Consider the following 6,459-nt stretch of genomic DNA (forward strand, 5'->3'; position numbering starts at 1 on the left):
AACTCATTCCAACTGTTCTCTGCAGGCTGTCTGGTTGTCTGGTCACAGAGGAAGGCTGTGCTTCTCTGGATTCAGCTCTGAGGTCAAACCCCTCCCACCTGAGAGAACTGGACCTGAGCTACAATCACCCAGGAGACTCTGGAGTGAAGCTGCTCTCTGCTAGACTGGAGGATCCACACTGTAGACTGGATAAACTCAAGTTAGTGTAATATGTTATGTGTACACTATTTAGTTACTTTAATATTCCTTTAATATTCCTCTGCATATTATGATTATTTCTTGACATGAACTATTTCTATTAAAACAATACAGTGTGGACTTGTGTGGAGAGTGCAGGATCAAACCAGGCCTGAGGAAATGTGAGTCTGACTGATGTGTAATATGATATACAGGGTTTCTTCAGTTTGACATTTCCTTTAAAACAATGAGAAAGTACCGTCAGCTAAACAGAAAAACATTTAACTTTCTTATTTCCCTGGCTCCTCATTGTGCATGTGTGTTTTCTACAGATTCCAGTGAGCTCACCCTGGACCCAGATTCTGCACACATTGACCTGAGGCTGTCTGAGGATAGGAGGACAGTGTTGTGGAGAGAGGACAATGCTAACAGTCAAAGTAGTGCTAGCATAGGAAACGAAGCTAACAATGCTAACAGTGGGGATGGTGCTAGCATAGGAAACGAAGCTAACAATGCTAACAGTGGGGACGGTGTTAGCATAGGAAACGAAGCTACCAGAGGGGAAGAATCAAATAAATGGATTGATCCATCAATTTGTACAAGATCCCTGTCTGTGCATTGTACCAAGGGTTTATCTACTGGACGTTTCTACTGGCAGGTGGAGGCCACAGGATGGTTTGATATTGGGGTTATTATCAACGAAAACAATAGTATCTACAATATGTATGACCTCGTGGTAATATGTATGACCTTTATGGTATAATGATGTCATGCCATAGTGTTGTGAGGACAGAGGAAGAGTTAAGAGATGAGTGGTTTGGGGCCATAAAGTCTTCATTCCATTATGTCAAGGTAGATTAGTGATGTTTAGGATAGCATGAGTGATGTTTAGTATACTGACTTGGGGTAAAAAGTGATGAACATCAAAGACAGGGAGTGCCCATGGAGACTTGCCAAATGTATGTGAAAGGAATGAGAACCAAAAGGCTATATAAGATATAGGGTCTTCTTTGTCTAGTTAGTTCAACTGACGAAGGGCAAAGCCATGTCCGTTTGTTAGATGAACCCACAAGCTCGTGATTCTATAAATGCTTGGTATGAAATCTCCACAGAATGTCTAAGAATATCCTTGCATCCTTGATTCTTTGATACCTGAGAAACTCATCATAACAACCTGGAATAGTATAAAAGTAATCCTTCTACCCCCCCCCCCCCCCCCACCCACCCCATAAAAATAAAAATAAAAAGTGGTTGTCCCACTTGCTATCCCAAGTTGAATGCACCAATTTGTAAATCGCTCTGGATAAGAGTGTCTGCTAAATGACGTAGATGTAAATGTAAATGTTGCCTGTAGTTTTATAATTTATTTTAAAATAGCTGTATGGGATTTTTAAAGTACTACGTGGCCCTGCACCTGAATACATGTCTGACATGCTTTTAAGATACTGTATGTGCCCGGTCGGTCACTCAGATCCTCTTTTAGTTGTTCCAAAGGTGAGAACCAAAATGTTTGGTGAGGCTGCCTTCAGCCACTATGGTCCTGGCCTTTGGAACAGCCTGCCGGAGGATCTGAGGGCCTCAGAAACTGTAGACAGTTTGAAGAGCTTAAGACATACCTTTTTAGCCATGCTTCTGCTTAGTCATACTATCTATTGTATATATCTTATTTATTTTCATTTATTTTAATGCATTAGTCTCTCATGTCCACTGTTATTGTTTTACTATTTTAATTTGTCTCATTTATAAAACCTATTTGTGTCTTTCTAACCTTTTATTTTATTTGCTAAGCACTTTGAAATGCATAATCTGTAAGAAATGTGCTCTGAAAATAAAGTTTGATTTGGTTTTGATCAGGAACATATCCCACAGTAGAGCCATTCAACCACAAACTTACATTAATATGCAAAGTGTCTCAAATGATTTCGTACATATTTACTAGTGTATAATGCAGTAATACTGTGATTAATAAGTACTTAATAAGTACTTCTCAAACAGCTTAATAGTCTGGATAATTAATTAATAAAAATGTTATTTCAAGCATTATGAATTTCAAGTTATATGAAAAACACTAATGAAACCAGTTTTTTTGTTGGGGTTCAGATCCCCTTTATTTTTATTATTAAAACTAGGCAGTTCAAAGGAAAGGTGGAGATGGTGGAGAAATTCAGATGCAGAGTGTGGCCCAGAGTTGTGTGTGTGTGTGTTTGTGCTTGAGTCACTCCTCTTTGGGGAGGCTGATGGTGCATGTGAAGAACGTCAACACACGTCGGAAGAATCGCAGAACGCCATTTTTCTTCCGCTTCTTTGTTTCGCTGGACACCTTTGCCACTGAGTTCAACGCCTCGGTCACTCCGCTGCTCACCTCAGGACAGCTCTCAGTAGATAGCTGCATCACCTTGCTGAGGCCATTTCCAGTGTTCAGAAGGTTTTCAGCAGCCGCTGTCTTCTTTTTGTCACTGGACACTTCTTCCACTGCGTTTGGTGCCTCAGGCACCTCACTGAACACCTCAGGACTTCCCCTGCACACCACAGGACCTCCATTGAACACTTCAGGCACTCCGATGCACACCTCAGGACTGCTGTACACCTCAGGACGGTTCTCAGTGGATAGCTTCAACACCTTGCTTAGGCCATTTCCCGTTTTCAGATGGTTTCCAGTAGACTCTGTCTTCTTTGTGTCACTGCACACCTCTTCCACTGCATTTGAGGCCTCAGGACCTCTGCTGCACACCTCAGGAAGGCTCTCGGTGGATCCGAAATAGGACTAAACAGACAATGCAGCGTAATGAAAGAGCAAGAACAACACATCTGTCGTTTTTCAAAAAACATACCACAGACATCCAAAGTCTAAGATTATAGTAGCTAATTTATAATATTGTCCAGATTGAGACAACCCTGATACACCCAACTTTCAAAGATGCTAGACCTTTCATTTACAAAACAGGCTTCTTGTTCATTACCTTTGGGAGATTTGCAATCATATTAGTGAAGTCTTGGTGCAGCTGATCTTCCCAGCCCTCCTTCAGCCACCCTTTGGGGTTCACAACATTGCTAAGGACATTTTCAGTGTCCAGAAGGTTTTCAGCAGCCGCTGTCTTCTTTTTGTCACTGGACACCTCTTCCACTGCGTTTGGTGCCTCAGGCACCTCACTGAACACCTCAGGACTTCCCCTGAACACCTCAGGACCTCCATTGAACACTTCAGGCACTCCACTGCACATGTCAGGCACTCCACTGCATACCTCGGGACCTCCACTGAACACCTCAGGCACTCTGATGCACACCTCAGGACTGCTGCACACCTCAGGACGGCTCTCAGTGGATAGCTGCACCACCTTTCTCAGGCCATTTCCAGTGTTCCGAAGGGCTCCAGTAGCCTCTGTCTTCTTTGTGTCACTTGACACCTCTCCCACTGCATTTGACACCTCAGGCACTCCACTGCACACCTCAGGACCTGTGCTGCACACCTGTGAACTTATGCTGCACACCTCAGGACCTCTGCACCTCACCTCAGGACCTCCGCTTCTCACCTCAGGACCTCTGCTGCACACCTCAGGCACTCTACTACACACCTCAGGACCTCTGCCACACATCTCAGGAAGGCTCTCAGTGGATCCGAAATAGGACTAAATAGACAATGCAGAGCAATGAAAGAGTAAGAACAAAACAATATCTGTCCTTTTTCACAAAACATACCACAGACATCTAAAGTCAAAATGTATAGAAGCTCATTTGTAATATTGTCCAGTTTGAGACAACTCTGATTCACCCAACTTGGAAAGACACTTACGAAACAGGCTTCTTGTTCCTTACCTTTGGTAGTTCTGCAATCATATCATAGAATTTTCGGATTAACTTCAAACGCTCCTCTTTCAGAAGCTGGATGTCTCCGTCGGTAGCAGTGTCCACGATGACATTTGGTATCCTTAATTCATCCTGAACTCTCTGGCCACTGAGCAGGATAACTCTCTCTGTCTCTGTTTCCTGTAATTCCAGGCCCCTCTTTGCATCCCAAGTCTATGTAACAACATAATATGTCATTAAAAGACTGTTGATGTACCAGGTGAGACTGGACACTGGTCCATCATTGAAATGATGGGGAAAATTATGAATTTGAACTGATAGCTATTGTTTTTCTCTGGGTACAAAAATGAGCTTGCTGATATTTGAAGTGCTTTACAGTGGGTGTACTGTTTGCTCTACATAGTCCTCACCAATTCAGCTACAGAGACCTTCCTCCATCTCTTCCATGTCTCTGCCTCACGCCTTCATGTGAATATGGAAATGTATCAGACTGTGTCTGTCTACACTATCTATCAAACTATTGCTATCATCTAATATATTTTGATACATTCAGGTTATTATTTGGCCTTGTGTACTGATGTGATAAACTCAAGTTACCTAAATGAAGTATAAAGTTTCGTACTTCGTATTTAAAAATAGTCTGAGAACACTGCACTTACTCCAGGAAGACTCTTTTCCCTGCCAGGAGCCAGTCCTTCATTGGTCTCAGAGGTAGGTCCAGTGGGAGCCTTCCCTGGGCTTTCAGCATACAGAATTGCCTCTTGAGCATTTTCTGCAATAGAGTCTTCAATTAGTGACTAAACCAGTTAGAATGTGGCAATCAGAGAGTGATATGAATTGGTTCATGGCAAAAACTTACTGCTCCTACATGGAGAGTGATGAGGCCTTATTGATTATTAATTGTTGTTGGCCAAAACCCTGCAGAAAGAGCGAGGGTTACTGAGCACAGTACCCAACACCATATGTCTACAGCAGTACATCTATCTTTTATTAATTCATGCTGGAAAAAGTTATCTAAATGGGAAGAATATACATTATACCTTACATAGAACAAGACCATGCAATATAAACAATGAAAATGCAGATGAGATTAATGAGATCTTAATTATGATGAGGAAGCAAGTCATCTTAGATTGTCGATAAATTGGTTGTATATCTAATAGATTCGATATGATCCAAGTAACGTTATTTTTCTCAAATGTCGAAAGCGTGCAATATCGGTTATTCTCATTATGGGAAGACCTACTTACCTTACTGAGAACAATAAAAAATATTGATTGACTTGAATGAAGAATGCGCGTTTGCTATAGATATACTGTAGGTTGGTTGTGATTGTGAATAACTTAACCTCTGAGTGATACACACAGAATTAGGAATTAGAATGTATGTTATTGGGCATTGTGACGCGTATAGAATTATAATCTAGATTCGATTTCTATGGTGACGAGTTCCTTACTGCGGACAGAGTGCGTAATTTCTGAGCACATTTATTTGTCCTGTTGTATCATTTGCCCCGGGCAAATCCTATTTCTCCCTAATAAATACACATCCTATAACATTTTTACGCGATGTCACGGGAAAAAAAACGTATTTTATGATGGTTTATTGGCATTGAAAGAAAAATACATAAAACATGCAATACAGTATTCAAATGTGTTGGTTAATACATCTCTTCAAAGTTGAAGACAATAGGCAATTTAAAGGTGGCTATATGAAAGAAATTACAGAATCAATCAATACAATTTACACTATGCCTAGATATCAACAAAATAAAATAAAATCAAATTGTATTTGTCACATGCGCGGAATACAACAGGTGTAGACATTACAGTGAAATGCTTACTTACAAGCCCTTAACCAACAACGCAGTTTTAACAAAAAATAAGTGTTAAGTAAAAAATAATAATAAATAAAATAATGAAAGAGCAGCAGTAAAATAACAGGAGCGAGGCTAAATACAAGGGATACCTGTACTGAGTCAATGTGTTGGCACAGGTTAGTCGAGGTAATTGAGGTAATATGTACATTAAAGTGACTATGCATAGATAATAAACAGAGAGTAGCAGCAGCGTAAAAGAGGGGGACAATGCAAATAGTTCAGGTAGCCATTTGATTAGCTGTTCAGGAGTCTTATGGCTAGGGGTAGAAGCTATTAAGAAGCCTTTTGGACCTAGACTTGGCACTCCGGTACCGCTTGCCATGCGGTAGCAGAGAGAGCAGTCTATGACTAGGGTGGCTGAAGTCTTTGACAATTTTTAGGGCCTTCCTCTGACATCGCCTGGTATAAAGGTCCTGGATGGCAGGAAGCTTGGCCCCAGTGATGTACTGGGCCGTACGCACTACCCTCTGTAGTGCCTTGCGGTCGGAGGCCGAGCAGTTGCCATATCAGGCAGTGATGCAACCAGTCAGGATGCTCTCGATGGTGCAGCTGTAGAACAAATCTATTCAGTCTCCTGAGGGGGAATAGGCTTTGTTGTG

At 41.5% G+C, this 6,459-nt stretch overlaps 1 long non-coding RNA gene across 1 annotated transcript; it reads left to right on the plus strand.

The window, feature by feature from the left end:
- The first annotated feature begins 30 nt into the window (after nt 1-30).
- Nucleotides 31-1,031, plus strand: LOC311119363. The gene is made up of 3 exons (XR_014611934.1): nt 31-199; nt 313-359; nt 510-1,031. It is a non-coding gene; the product is annotated as an uncharacterized lncRNA (long non-coding RNA).
- The last annotated feature ends 5,428 nt before the right edge of the window (nt 1,032-6,459 follow it).

This window comes from Coregonus lavaretus, assembly GCF_964263955.1.
Source record: "Coregonus lavaretus genome assembly, contig: HAP1_SCAFFOLD_592, whole genome shotgun sequence".
NCBI classification, from domain to species: domain Eukaryota; kingdom Metazoa; phylum Chordata; class Actinopteri; order Salmoniformes; family Salmonidae; genus Coregonus; species Coregonus lavaretus.